Genomic DNA, 14,668 nt, shown 5'->3' on the forward strand with positions numbered 1-14,668 from the left:
ATTTCACACCTATTCCCTGAAGGATCCTTTTATTTAAGTTTTCTCCCAAGAGGAAAGTTAGGTGTGTGTTAGCCTCTATTCTAAAAACTTGGAGATTAACCAGAGTTCTGATCTTCCTGAGTAAAACAAAATACTTACAGTTGCAGTTTTGATTTTTATTTCTATTAACACTTTTTATTTCTTATTTCTCTTGTTAACACATCTGTGTGTATTCATTTAGAAAATGTAAAAATATCAAAATATGAAAGAGAATATGTTAAAAAATAAAAACCAGGCAACATTTTGCTGCTTAGTCATACTCACTTTTAACATTTTTATAAATGTGCTGCTTGGTGGGTTTTTTTCCCCACAAAGTTAGAATCTAGCCATATAGACTATATCTTAATTTTATTGCATGAGTTACAAGTATCTGTTTTTAACAAATAGTAGAGGGAAGGAGGTGTGGCTCCAAAAGTAGACTGCTTGCCTAACAAATGCAAGGCTCAGAAGTTCAAACCCCAGGACCACCAAAAAAGGCAGGGGGGAGGAAGGTTGTGAATGAAAAAATGAGACTTTGTGGATGCTGCTAGCAGTTTAGTAAGTATTTATTACTAACTCATTTCTTAAGTTTCCACACAGCCTTTCATCCAGATTCTATTTACAAGTCTTGTCTCAGTCATGTAAAGAAGAATAATGACAAAGGCAATGCTTGACAGGGAGTTTTGAGGTGATTTCCTCTGTGGATGGCAGATGCTGGCCTTTGAGTCCTGGTCTGTCATTTGAGTCCTCTTACTGAAAACAAAGCTGGCTTTGGGCTGTGTACTACTGTATGTGGTACTTGATTCTATATGTCCTTGTTTTCCACATGCCTTGCCAAATTGGTTTCCTGACCATGACCTTGTAGTTCAGCATTTCCTCTTCCCTCCACCCGTTTCCTGCCTTCCCTTTTGATCATCAGGACTTTTTTCCCCCATGTGAATCCCATGGTTGTGATGTGGTAGCCAGCCTACAGTCAGGCAGCCCCACCCCAGTCTCCTGAGATTCTTTTTGGAAAAGGACCCTTTATAGGTCTATACTTGATAACTGTACTATGAAATCACCACACAGTATAAAAATACCTTTTTCTTTCTACTTATTTCTAGTAGACATTGGAACAAATAAACATCCCTTTTCTTTATTAATTCTGACACTGGCTTTGCTCTTTAGCATTTTTAACTGTAACCCATATGTATGGTACTACTGCATTTTATCCAGCCCCAGCCTCTCCCCTCTGTACTTTTAGGACATCCTTGGTTAAGTGTAATATTCTCATTTTAAGCTCAACCCATCTGAAATGAAAGTCACTATCTTCTTGCACACTGCTTGTCTTTTTGTGAAGTCCCAGTATAGTGACTCTTTCAGAGCATCAGTTATTAGAACTAGTACAAGAAAACAGTAAGGTGGTCAGATGCAAGCTAAATGTGCAGAACTTGATATCTTACCTACACATTATCAATGATCATTTTGAACATACAATGAAATAAAATCCCAGTCACTGTAGCAATTAAAATTATACCCATGAAAAATTGGCATAATTCTGTAAGACATATTACAATATAAGTTTTGCTGAAGGCCTATGATACAGAGAATAAAATATTCCCAGATGGAGATTCTCTCTGAAGTGGTCTATAGATTACTGTAATCTCAATCCTTTTTTTTTTTTTTTTTTTTGGTGGGAGGGGCGGGGACTGGTCTTGGCCCTAGGCACTGTCCTGAGCTTTTTTTCATGTTCAAGGCTAGCTCTCTACTACAGGAGCCATAGCTCCACTTGCAGCTTTCTGGTGGTTAATTGGAGATATGCTCATGGACTTTTCCTATTCAGGCTGGATTTGAACCATGATTCTCAGATCTCAGCCTCCTGAGAAGGAGGAAGGAAAAAGAAAGGAATAGTCTTACCAGTTATAAAAGTATACCAAATCTAAAATATTCTAACATTAGCACAAGAACAAAATAGACTACTGAAACAAAACAGATGACAGTGCCTCTCTTCAAGAAAGAGACTTCTGTTACTAGATAGAAGTTAGAGGAGGCGGTGAGCGAGAGTCACTGTTCTTGTGGAAGTTTGGACTTGCTAAGGTTAGCCTGAAACTTTTGAGCTCAAACAATATTTCAGCCTCAGCCTCCCAAGTAGCTGGGACTACATATGTATGCCACTGTACCTGGCTCAGAGTTTGAACTTTTTTATTCAAGTGCCTTATCCATGCCAGGTTAGTGAAAATGTTTGCCCTCTTCTTCCCCTTCCTGGCCTCTGCTTTGCTCTCTTTTCATCTATTCTGTGTGTGTGTGTGTGTGTGTGTGTGTGTGTGTGTGTGTGTGTGTGTGTGTGTGTGTGTGTGTGTGTGTGTGTGTGTGTGTGTGTGTGTGTGTGTGTGTTGAGGACCAACCCTGGGGCCATGCACCTGCTAGATACATGCTCTTTTATTTAGTAATATTTCTAGGACTTCATATTTTCATCCATGTTCTTTTATATTGAAGAAAAGTACATTTAGACCTTTATCTAGAGTTCATTCTTACCCATCATACAAGGTAAGGTTTTTCCTAACTACATCTAGGTATTTCAACTCCATGAATTGAGTCTGCTCCTATTGGTTTTATTTTTCTTCTAGTCAAGGCTTTGCTGTGTATTGCAGGCTATCCTGGAACTCTTAGCCCTCCTGATTTAGCTTCTCAAGTTCTGGGGCTACAGACATGTGCTTCCATTGTCATTTGCTCCTGCAGATTTTTTTTTTTTTTTTTTTTTTTTTTTTTGTCGGTTGTGGGGCTTGAACTCTGGGCCTGGGCACTGTCCCTTGGCTCTTCAGCATAAGGCTAGTGCTCTACCACTTGAGCCACAATGCCTGGTGGTTAGTTGGAAATGAGTCTCACGGACTTTCTTGCCTGGGCTGGCTTTGAACTGTGATTCCCAGATCTCAGCCTCCTGACTAGCTAGGATTACAGGCATGAGCCACCAGCGCCCGGCGCTCCTACTGATTTTAAATGTGAAATTGTTTCTGAGTCTGTTATTGGCCCTTGTTCAATCCCATGATTCTGTCTATTCCTTTGCCTAGGTTAGATGCACACATTGAACAGCCTCAAGTAGCTGTGAGATTCAGTCAGATTTGCATTGATGGAGAGAGTGCATAGACCTGTGTTCTAGTAGTGATCAAAAAAAAAAAAGTAATGGTCCCAGCTGAGCTGAACTGAAGCAGCTGAGGTAGAGTGGACAGAAGGTAGGTGATGCCTGCTAAGAAGGGTGGGGTAGAGAGATATGAATTCTATGCTAGCTTTTTGGCTGCATCGAAGAGGGTGATGCTTTTTTTCATAAGAGTGGACCAGGTTTGAAGAGAGGCAGGGAGAGCAGCATGCATTCTGGTTTGGCTGTGTTGAACTTAGGCTTACCCATAAGACTACTCAGAAGACAAATAGATTTAGGCATTTGATTTTGCAAATCTGAATGCCATTAAAAATCTGAGTGGGAATATACTTATGGGGTAACAGCATGGATCCCACAGGAAATGGTGCAGGAGTAGGTGCGCATGTGCAGGGAGCGTGTGCAAGTGACTAGGTAAGGACAGCAGCCTGAGCAACACCTGACACTAGCCTACATGGGAAAAACAGAGATAGATAACTTAGGAAACTTTGCCAGATGTGGTGGCACACACAGCTAATTCCACCATTAGGGAGTCCGGGGCAGGTGGATTGAGAGTTCAAGGCCAGTCTGGGCAACAGGAAAAGACCCTATCTCAAAAAGAAGAAGAAAAAAAGCTAAAAAGAATTTCAGCTATGAAATGTTGAGGTGGTAATACTTAAGGAATAAGTGGAATTGAATGTTTTTCTGATTTTCCCTTTTGAAAGTGGGAAAGGTCTCAACATGCATAAGATGATAATGGGAAGTAATCAAAACATGGCGCTTGGCAAGGTGGTTCATGCCTGTAATCCAAGAACTTGGGGAGGGGGTGAGGGAGGAAATTTGCCATTGGAGGTTAGTATTGGCTACATGGTAAAAACCTGTCTCAAGAAAAGAAAAGAGGGAGAGGGGGAAGAGAAGGGAAAGAAGGAAAGGAAGAAAGGAAATAATTTATCAGTTTTAGTCTCTAGGAAGACTAAAATCAAAAGCCCCAGAGGGAGTGTGGTACAGAGAAAGAGTACGCATTTAGGTCCCTTTGTCATGTCAGGGTCATGTGTAGAGAGTCTAATGGCTTCTATTTTCTCTGTGAGTAGGGTAAAGGATTTCTGCTATAAATGGAAAGTGTGGTACAATGAGGGGTTTGACAAAAATTCAGAAAGTTTGAAACAGCTGCTATGGAGAACTTAGAGAAAGAGCCACAGACACAGTATGGTGATTTGTGGAATTGAAACTCCGAGAGCAAGTGTCGGGGGTTGGGGCTTGAGCTCAAGATTAGATGTGGAGATTTAGGATTGTTAGAATTAATGGCTGAGTGGAAAATGAGCAGAGCAAATGGAATCAGAAAAAGAGTTTCCAGGTGAGAATACTGAAGAGGAGTAGTAGGAGAAATAGAAATACCCAAGTATGAGTACCATGAGCTTCAAGTAGAAGGGGTGAGTGGGTGTGTAGTGGGAGGGTAGTAGTCTTGACCCTGGCTATACATTAAACCACTTAAGGAAAGCCAGGTTTTAGTGGCTCACGCCTGTAATCCTAGCTACTCAGGAAACTGAGATCTGAGGATTGAAGTTCAAAGTCAGCCCCAGCAGAAAGTCTGTGAGACTCTTATCTCCAATTAACCAGGAAAAAATGGGAAGGGAAGTGTGGCTCAAGAGGTAGAGCACTAGCCTTGATTAGTACAAGCTAAGGGATAGTACCCAGTCCCAGTACAAACCCACACCCACACCCACACTCCACAAACCACTTGAGCATAAAGCAAGTACCCATGCCTCTGCCAACCCAATACCAAGGAATTTGGAACCTGAGGGAGATACCCTGCCATTGGTATTCTCCTTCTGTAACAACCTTATAATTTGCAATCATTGTGGAGAATGAGAGACAAAGACAGGCTGACAAGTGGTAGGACCTGACAAGCTGGTCATCAGGGGCTGGATGATGATAGAATTTTGTGGTGAAAGTAAAGTAAATGGAGACCATTGATGCTGTTTGGTCTCCTGTCTTTTTATAAAGTAAGTATTCTTGTCCACTACAGACTATGAGTGGAGTGTGGATCTCTTGGAGACTTAGTGAAGAATGGAGAAAAGAGAACCAGGTGCTCTGAGGAATACAAGAGAATGCAAGGCCTCAGTGATGGCCTCAGTGAACAGCAACTGATTTCTGTAATTATCTGGCCTCTGTGGCTCTCTGTTAATGGAGTAACACATACAGCGCTGATAAATGTAGTAGAGGTACATCTAAAGCAGCAGAAGGGTTTGAAGTTAGCGTATAAAGCGAACATAGCCTTGGATCAAAATTACTCTTGGAATTCTCTTAGGAAGGTTCACAAGCCTGTTTTGGCCATCATCAGTGAAGTCCTTTCCTTCAACTGAGCATCCGATGAAATAGTTGACTTATATACAACTGTTGTAAGAAAAATGTGACTCTCTAACACCACTCAGTTAAATGCTCCCATTAAGTAGAAGTATTCGGATCATTAAGAAAGGGTACTTACAAAAGTTGACTAAGGGTATAAAAGAATTAGATTCCTTTCTGTCCTTCTAGGCATACACAGTGAGTAAAGCAGGAATTGCCTAAGTTGTTATTTCTCTTCTGTAAATTGAACATAACTGAATTTGAGTTAAATTAAACGCATGGAGATGCAACTTAAACCACTATATTTTTATGTCTTGCTTGTCCAAAGTTGTCTTTGAGAAGCAAGATCCAGTTGTTAGGAGTAAGGACAGTGGCTTGGACCACGTGGGTTTAAGTCACATCAGCATTACCTATAGTACATGTGACTGTGTTCATGTTACTTCATCTCTCTTTTTCACTGATTTTTCATCTATAAAAGTCAGCATGAAAACTACATCTACCTGACAGGTTTGTTGTGAGGACTAAGTGTAAAGCACTGGCTGTTCATTAGAGTAATAGTGTGTGCTGATTGGTTACTATGATTTGGCTATTCACAAAAAGATATCGACTACAACGTGTATAACAAGGTCAGACTTTTACTAGCACTTGAGATGTGATACTGTAGATAATCTGACCTTTCAAATCAAGAACCATATGAAAGAGCTTGCTGGCAAAGTTCAAATTTACCCAAAAAGAATCAAAAGTCCAAAACAAGACAAGACAAAACAAAACAAAAAACTAGTATGCCCATCAAGCCAAGAAATTGTAATCTTTGGATTCATATAAATGGCAAAAATATTAGAATAAATATATGTTTTATAAATTATTTCTACCAAGACCAGTGGTTGTCTTATGGTGTTCAATGCAGATGTATGTTCAAATACTTTATAATGTTCCACTTTGCTCAGTGATTACACTGGGATGTGTTCCTGTTGACCGAACTTGAGAAGGGCTATTTCATTTTGCCCAATTTCTTTTTCTCTAATGTGATGCATTCATTATTTTAATAACTTTCTGAGTTCCTAGTAGGAGTCAGGTGCCCAGTGATAAATGATCTACAAATATCTTTTGGGAAGTGGCGCTGTAGCTCAAGTGGTAGAGCGCTCGCCTTGAGCTGAAGAGCTGAGGGACAGCGCCCAGGCCCAGAGTTCAAGCCCCAGGACCGACCAAAAAAAAAGAAAAAGAAAAAGAAAGCTAGCAAATATCTTTTGTCTTCCTTGTATTTCTTGTTTTGAAAAACTAGAGTCCCTTTGTGCTTTGTCCTTAAATCTTAATTTATTATTTTCTTCTCATACATTTCAACAACTTTTGATTTATATATATATATATATATATATATATATATATATATAGTTTTGTGCATTGCAAATCACATACTTGTTTCTTCCTGTAATCTTTTTGTATTTTATTACTATTTTGTGTGTGTGTGTATGTGTGTGTGTGTGTGTGTGTGTATAGTTGGTTGTGGGGCTTGAACTCTGGGCCTGGGGGCTGTCCCTGAGCTCTTCAGCTCAAGGTGAGCACTCTACCAATTGAGCTACAGTGCCACTTCGGGTTTTCTGGTGGTTAATTGGAGATGAGAGTCTCACGGACTTTCCTGCCCAGGCTGGCTTTGAACCATGATACTCAGATCTCATCCCCCTGAGTAGCTAGGATTACAGATATGAGCCAGGGCCCAGCTTATACTTGTTTATATTTTATATTTATATTTTTTGTGTATTTATTATTATTTTAGATTGTTTTGTAATCAGAGCTATCTTCTCCACTGTAAGTTCACAAAATTTGTTTGCCCGTTGAGTTAGCCACTGTTTTTGGTTGCAAAAACAAATACTATGGTCTATTTAAATGCAAATTAGTGTTAGGGGCTCTCAGCATTTCCCGGAAGGCTGGGAACAGGAGGAAAGCCACTTGACCACATGACTGGGATGGGTCCTGAGCCTGTTGCTGTTCAAGTAGTAGTCTTCAGAAAGATAGTTTTCTTGTTTGTCTTCACTGTTTTACTCTGTGGTGTCTTCATTCTTAGGTGCATTGTCCCCATGTGGTAGTAAAGACAGCCAGAACTAACAACCTTACTATTTTAACGTCCTAAGCAGGAAGAGAGTACTTCCTTGCCAGTGTCAGGCGTCTAGTGTTCAGTTTCATTGGCCTCTTTGGAGATGTGTATTTGTCTGTGAACTAATGGAATATGTTTTTCTTGTGGGTTTTTGGTTTTGTTGTTATTTTTTTGTGCCTGTCCTGGGGCTTGAACTAAGGGCCTGGGTGCTTGCTTGTTCCTGAGGTTTTTTGGCTCAAGATTAGTGATCTACCCTTTGAGCCACAGTTCTACTTTGCTAACTCAATCACTTATTAGTGGTTAATTAGAGCTCAGAGTCTTTCCTGCCTGGTCTGGCTTCAGACTCCAATCTGCAGATCTCAGCCACCTGAGTGCTTTAGGATTACAGGTGTGAGACACCAGTGTGGAACTTAATGGAGTGTTTTGATTGGTCAGGACAATGTCATATACCATCACAGGTGTGGAACAGAGTCCGCTGGACCGCAATAAAAGGGATGGATTCTTCAAAAGTGAGGGGTGGGGAAGAGGAGAGAGAGAAAGAGAAAGAAAGGAAGAGAAAAAAGAAAGAAAAGGAAGGAGGGAAGGAAGAAAAAAGAAAGAATGGATAGAAGTAACACAAGCAATAGATGTCCTCTAAGTGGCCAGGATCCATGACATTTTTAGTCTTTGATTGGATTCTACATTCAGTTGTGCAGAGTGCTCCTTTGCAATTCATTGATTCAGAAAATTAAAAAATATTTTTATTTAATTTTTTGTAATGGCCGAGCATTGGTGACTCATGCCTATAATTTTAGCTGTTCAGGAGGGTGAGATCTGAGGATCATGGTTCAAAGGCAGCTGGGGCAGGAAATCCAGAAGTAAAACTATGATAGAGTACTAGCCTTGAACAAAAAAACAAAAAACTCAGGGACAGCACCCAGTGCGTTTGGGCGAGAGAGAGAGAGAGAGAGAGAGAGAGAGAGAGAGAGAGAGAGAGAGAGAGAGAGAGAGAGAGAGAGAGAGAGAGTGTGCGCGCGCACATGCGTGCGCACACACACACATGTTTTTAATCATTTTTGTTTTGTTTGTTTTATTTTTTACTATACAGTCACTAGGGTAAAGAAATACTGAAATCCTAGTAAGGAAAATTAATCTCACTCTTCATTTTAATCAATTATGCTGGGTTTTTTTTTGTTTGTTTACTGGGAACATGGCTTCTTAAATACATTAAATTCATAAGTACATGGTAAAAATCTACTTTTTTACTAAATATCCATATATTTTGAAAACTGCTACTGTGTGATATACAAGGAAAGCCAAAAACTTAAAAAAAATCCACCTTCAGTCACATGTTATAAAAAGTCACTGCTTAAAAAAAAAAAGTCACTGCTATGTGTGTTAAAAGATAGTCTTGTAGTCATTCAAAACTGTTTCTCTATTTGAGTCACCACTTGCTTACTGTATTTTCTCTCAAGAATGTCAGTATTATGTCCTTTAGCAAACAGAAAAGTATAAAGAAAACAATGTAGTGTAATGACATGGGTTTTTAGAACCAGAGAAACCTGGGTTCTAGTCTAATCTTAAATACGACCTTTAACTACTTGGGGGAAAAATAGTGTGATTAAATAAAGTTGTTTATATAACAACAGTAACTATTATAATTATCATAATTTGAAATTATTTGGGGAGAAACTGGCTTTTTTTAAAAATATCAGTTCTGTCAGTTAGCATATTCAGAAACCGTTGTGGATTAAAAAAAGAAATAGGATACATTTCCAAACATATCCTAGGATGTATGTATGTATGTATATATAAATGTGTGTATGTATTTATATATTTATTTTGTGGTGCTTGGGATCAAACTCAGGGCCTTATATACTATGTAAGGGGCTCTTCTATCATTGAGCTACATCCCCAGGCATAGGATTTTCTTCGATATCTGTAGTTTGGGCTAGATATGGTAAGCCTGTGGAGTGAGAAGCTTGATTACCAAAGGTAGGCTGTGGTGTGCTAGCTGGGATTTTTCACAAGGATCTCCGAGATGCAGCATTTGAGTACATTTTCAGATGAAGGGCAGAGCAGCCATGGTTTCAATTGCCTGTTAGTGCCCAGTAGTGTAGGCTCTAGTTGGAGTTACCAATTCCAGCCCAGCAGACTTTGAACTCTAGGCCACACTATGACTTGATTAACACTTTCTTTTCTTGATGGTATTATTTTGGCACTTTGCAAATAAATGACTTATACAAAAGCTTTATCCTTCAGGCAAACATATATTTGTTGTTTAACTACAGAGTTTAGCATTGAATAATTTTATGACAGACCACATTTGGCATGCCTAGTTATTCAGGGAATTTTCAAAGAACTGTGGAGGGACTTTTTAGTCACACATCCTCTCTGTTCTTAGTCATCTATTCCTTTTATGGTAGTCATTAGCAAATATCTCTCAACCCCTTCTATAATGTTTAACAGTCAGTGGAAGCGCTCTGTAGCGTTGGCTGTTTTGAGCTCTGTGTACTTAATTATGAGACAGTCAGCATATACTTGTGAAAACATAAACTAAATGTTGGTATATTTTCCACATGGCTTCTTTTTACAGAACCACAGTTGTTAATCCCCACATTAAACTATTTCAAGATCATTAAGAAAAAGTTTTTCTCTTATATGCATTTTGGGGCATTTGGTCTTCTTGTACTACTTTAAGTACCATTGATCACGTTCAGAATTAAGGGACAAGAGAACTGAATATGAGTGAGATTAGTAGTTTTGCTTTAGTGCACAGGAAAGCAGACATTTTCCCATTCTAGGTAATCAGAAGCACTGTGTACATTTAAATACTTGACCCCAGTGGCCTGGTTGGATTCCAGTATTACACAATTGCATTCTGCCTTCCCTAATAACTAGCAAATCCAATTGTTTGGCTATGCCTATTCCTCTTAAGCTTTAAAAACTGGTTTTAGGCTGTACTTTTACAAGGGTAGACCAGAAGCACTTCTTGCCACCTTTTATAAAAATTTGATGATTTTTACTTGAACTATTCTAACCTACCTATTTTCTCCCCAAACTAGTAGTCACATTTCTCAGCACATAATCTAGAGTGTGTGTGTGTGTATATATATATATATATATATATATGAAATACATTTAAGATACTGAACACCAGGTGCCAAGTAGTTCACATCTGTAATCCTAGCTACTGAGATCTGAGGATCACAGTTCGAAGCCAGCCCAGGCAGGAAAGGCCATGAAACTCTTATCTCCAATTAACTACCAGAAAACTGGAAGTAGAGCTGTGGCTCCAAGTGGTAGAGCACTATAGCTTGAGCACAGAAGCTCAGGGATAGTTTCGAGGCCCTGAGTTCAAACCCTCAACTGACAAAAAAAGATATTGAACATGTAGCTTTGAAAACAGCCCTAACGGTAATAATTAAGGTAAGAAAACAAGGATTGGGGTTGAGTCAGATAACTGGTAGGCCCTTGCTTTTTGTCTCCAGCAGGGCAGAGTGTTACAAAATCCGCTTCTAGATGTCTTGCAGGCCCATGACTCAGCATATCCTGACAATTTTGTTGTCCCTCTCCAGCCCTAGTTTCCTTTTCTGAATTCTCTATCTTCTCTATCTTTTAATCTTCTAAACTGAAACCTTCCTTCTGCCTGGCTCTTAGTAGCTCAGCTTTGGGGAAGGGGCAGTAGATCCTGGACTCTATCCCCAGTGGGCTCAGCAGGCAATAATAAGTAGATATATCTGTCCACTCTGCTACACTGTGCAAATATTGTTTTCTTGATGCCATGATGTGAAGAAGTTTGGAAACTTGCCCTAGAAGGACGAAACATACACACCTATGAAGGCTCTGCCAGAAGTGACTTCCAGTGACCCAGCGTCATGGTGTCCCACTTACCCAGTACATTTAATGTTATAACCCCATCAAAAACTCTCAGTGCTATATCATTCCTCTGCCTCAATTGGCTTGTCTGCGTTGTCCTTTTCTGTTTATGCATACTAACATTTTATTCATCCTTTAAGCACAAGCCAAATGTTGTTTCTTGGCTTCAGTAGGCAGACTTGATGGTGTTTTCTTTAGTGACTCCAGAGCTTATGCTTCTAACCCACTCTGCCGTGGTGAGCCAGTAAACCTCTGTGGTTCAGCCACTAGACTACCTGGGTTCTGGTCTCAGTTGCATACCAGTGGCTGCATGCCAGCAGAACGACTTTGAGTATTTGTGAAAACTTCATATTTTTCTTGCTTATAAAATGGACACAGTAATAGCCTACCTCAGGAGGTTGCTATGAGGATTAAGCTCAGACAAAGGTAGTGCTAAGTAAATTTTACAATGATTCTGTGATCTCTTGAATATCATCTTTGCTAAGTTGTAAACTTCTTTTTTCCTTTTCTGTTTCTTATATCTTTTTTTTTTCTTTTTTTTTTTTTTGGCTGATCCTGTGTTTGAACTCAACGGCACTGTCCCTGAGCTTCTTTTGCTCAAGGCTAGCACTCTATCACTTGAGCCACACCTCCACTTCCAGCTTTTTTTTGTAGTTTATTGTAGATAAAATGAACTTTTCTGCCCGGGGCTGGCTTTGAACTTCAATCCTAAAATCTCAGCTTCCTGGGTAGCTAGGATTACAGGAGTGAGTCACCAGCTCTAGGACTTCTTTTCTTCCATTTTAAACAAGAAATTTATTTAAGCAATAAGACGTTTGACTTGAAGGAAAAACTATCAAGGATTTTTAAAATTATGTTTTTGTTGTCTTTTGTTTGTTTGTTTTGTTGGTCACGGGGCCTGAACTCTGGGCCTGGGCACTGTCCCTCAGCTCTTCAGCACAAGGCTAGTGCTCTACCACTTGAGCCACAGCACCACTTTTGGCTTTTTTTGCTTATGTGGTGCTGAGGAATCGAACCCAGGGCCTTATGCATGTGAGGCAAGCGCTCTACCACTGAGCCACTTTCTCAGCCCCTCAAGGATTTTTTTTAAAATTTACCCCTACTTAAAGGCAGATTACCCTACATATAACAGCTATGTACAAAAAAGTTATAAAATTGTCTTCTGTTTTACAATAATAAACAAAACATTAAAATTCTCCAATCAAACAAGGTATGCAAGGCTTTCTGTGATTAGTGGGGAAGGGAATTGGGGTGTTTCTGCCTGCCCTGGGGTTTGAAATCTAGGCCTGGGTGCTTTTCCTGAGCTATTTTTTTTTGGGGGGGGGTCCGGTTGTGGGGCCTGAACTCTGGGCTTGGGTGCTGTCCCTCAGCTCTTCAGCTCAAGGCTAGCGCTCTACCACTTGAGCCACAGTTCTACTAGATTCTGTTCTGGGTAGTTATTGATAGCAGAGATCCTCAGATCTCAGCCTCCTGAGTAGCTAGGATTTCAGGCATGATTTATCTGGTGCTCAGCAGTTTTTTTGTTATTGTTGTTAGATTATTAGGGTAAAATCTTACTGAAAAATAAAAGCTAAATGAGCACGTCACTAATGGAAAAGGGGGATATTTTCTCAGAACCAGTATTTTCTTCCATCTCCATTTAATGTCAATCAAAATTTACCACTGGCCATTTAGGTAAAAAACAAAAAAAGAAAAAAGAAAAGCAATATGCTTGTGCATATACACTAGTTACTTTATGTATAATAAAGGAATGGAGAGTGAGAAATGAAAGAGTAAACTATACTGTAGTATAGTCAGGATGTGGTGGAACCAAATTGCAGTGTTCTACTTAACAATGTATTCTTGGCCAGTCGCTGGTGACTCACACCTGTTATCCTAGCTACTCAGGAGGCTGAGATCTGACTTTTTATTTGGCTGATCATGAGCCTGAATTCTGTGCCTGGGCGATGTCCCTCAGCTCTTCAGGTTAAGACTAGCACTCTACCACTTGAGCCACAGTGCCACTTCCGGCTTTTTCTACGTATATGGTGCTGTGGAATCGAACCCAGGACTTCATGCATGCAAGGCAAGCACTCTACCACTGAACCACCTTCTCAGTCCTGAGATCTGACTCTTATCTCCAACAAACCACCAGAAAAGCAGAAGTGGTGCTGTGGTTCAAAGTGATAGAGTAGTAGCCTTGAGCCAAAAAAGTTCAGGAACAGTGCCCAGAGTTTGAGTTTAAGCCCCATTACTGACCAAAAAAAAAAAAAAAAAAAAAGGAAAAAAATGGGCAGAAGGGTGTGGCAGTGGTGCTAAACTTCTTGAATCTTAAAATTCCTTGTTTTTATTCAATACCTATGATAGTGCATGGCATTAGTATTTGTATTACAAGAAATACTAGATCTTTCTGTATGTCAGGCCCTATACTAACAACTATATTAACAGCATCTTCCGCAAGTAGCCACATAACAGCCTTTGAGGGAAGCACTATATTATTCATTAACTCATGAGGAAACTGAGGCAGAGAGAGGTTAAATAACTTGTCAGAAGTCACAAAGCTATTAAGAGGAGGGACCAGAGTTTTATTCCATGCAGCCAGACTACAAGGTCCCCGCTCTTAATTATCCTAGACCATCTCATACAAATAATTAATAAACATCTGTTGGAATAAACAAAATAATTGGTAGGAGACAGTCTTACTGAAAGAGATGTGGTTCAGAAGTAAAACAAATCAACAGGGAATATACAAAATGAGTAAGAGATCATAGTATGCCACCAGGCATAATCCATATTAATGACCAGAAGTGGCTGGTTTCTTGCAGATGTGTAAAATTTTCTTGAATTGAATGCTTCTGGACTGTAAACTTTAGCTTAGATAAGTTTTTGCGTAAATTATGATAGAAGGACTTCTTTTTCATTACCATAGAGTAATTGACCTTGATCCTGGCCTCTTATCTAAAATAGCAAGAAAGATAGACAAAATGCATGAAAAACACCGGACAACAGGCAGTGTAGACAAAGATCTCTGACAGAGGAATGGTAAGTTCTGCTTGGCAACATTGCTAACTTGCAGCATATATAACTAAGATGAGGATGCAGAGAGCTGGCCAGTAAGACTGAATAGGTTAGGATTTGGAAGGCCAAGTGCCAAGAGAGGAGGGAGCCTTGCAATGAAACAATCTTAAAGATCTGCAAGGAGCCCCTTGAATCTATGGTAAATGCCAAGCTATGTATGCCTGTAGTTAAACTCCACAAAACCGGTG

At 39.7% G+C, this 14,668-nt stretch overlaps 1 protein-coding gene across 2 annotated transcripts in view; it reads left to right on the forward strand.

Annotated features, from left to right (window-relative positions):
• Sertad2 (SERTA domain containing 2) overlaps positions 1-14,668 on the forward strand; it is a 117,217-nt gene that overhangs the window by 38,287 nt on the left and 64,262 nt on the right. The gene's annotated exons all lie outside the window — the stretch shown is intronic.

This window comes from Dipodomys merriami, unplaced genomic scaffold, assembly GCF_024711535.1.
Source record: "Dipodomys merriami isolate MVZ:Mamm:240054 unplaced genomic scaffold, mDipMer1.0.p SCAF_63, whole genome shotgun sequence".
NCBI classification, from domain to species: Eukaryota; Metazoa; Chordata; class Mammalia; order Rodentia; family Heteromyidae; genus Dipodomys; species Dipodomys merriami.